The following is an 850-nucleotide window of genomic DNA, read 5'->3' as shown; positions in this document are numbered from 1 at the left end:
ATAAATATTGTAAGGTTTTCGCCTTTCCTACCCTGTATATTTGGCAAGGGGTATTTTAGTTCATCCTATTAATGCAGTACTTTTCACTCGATACTGTTTCATTGTTTTATTACGGCCATTCTCTCCACCAGCGTAATGTACGAGGTGGATTTTAAATTGAAGTATTTTATCAATATTATACCCGTTTGCGAAATTAAATTTTAATCTTGTTTAATGAGGTAATGCAGTATGGCGACTCCATTAGTCTGGATACTTTTGATCTAAATAGATAGCTAAGGGCGATAGCACGAATGCACCAGATCACTTAAGCAACGTTGTGCCTGATTTGTATCCGGATGGGTGACCAAATGGGGAATTGCATGCTGCTGGCTGTTCCCGGCCTCACTCATCAAGCTTTATGTGAATTGTAGTTTTGTCATCTCCACCATTATACATATATATACTCCTGGACAAAATTAGCGCACACCTTGAAAATTTCCAAATATTTTGTTGTTGCCTGCATTTGAAACACTAAACACTAAAGCCTTCTCCACACGCGCTCACGTCCATCCGGAGACTGCAAGTAATGTACATTATTCATAAAACTTGTAAACATACCAATATTAACCCTCGGTCACCAGGGGTCAAGTAAACCTGAAAAGTTTAAGGTGTGCGCTAATTTTGTCCAGGAGCATACGTTCACACGATTAATGATAATACCTACTTATCATTCATTATTTTCTTTTATGGCCAACCTCAGTGGTCACTGACTGAGTGGTATAATAGTGATTAGCACGGTGAAATCGAATCTGGATCTGGAGGTTGGTGGTTCGAATTCAAGTCAAGCCATACTATTTAGCATAGTATATAA

The sequence above is a fragment of the Diaphorina citri genome, unplaced genomic scaffold (genome assembly GCF_000475195.1).
Source record: "Diaphorina citri unplaced genomic scaffold, Diaci psyllid genome assembly version 1.1 scaffold3247, whole genome shotgun sequence".
Taxonomy (NCBI): Eukaryota; Metazoa; Arthropoda; class Insecta; order Hemiptera; family Psyllidae; genus Diaphorina; species Diaphorina citri.
Note: the sequence above shows the minus strand (reverse complement) of the source record.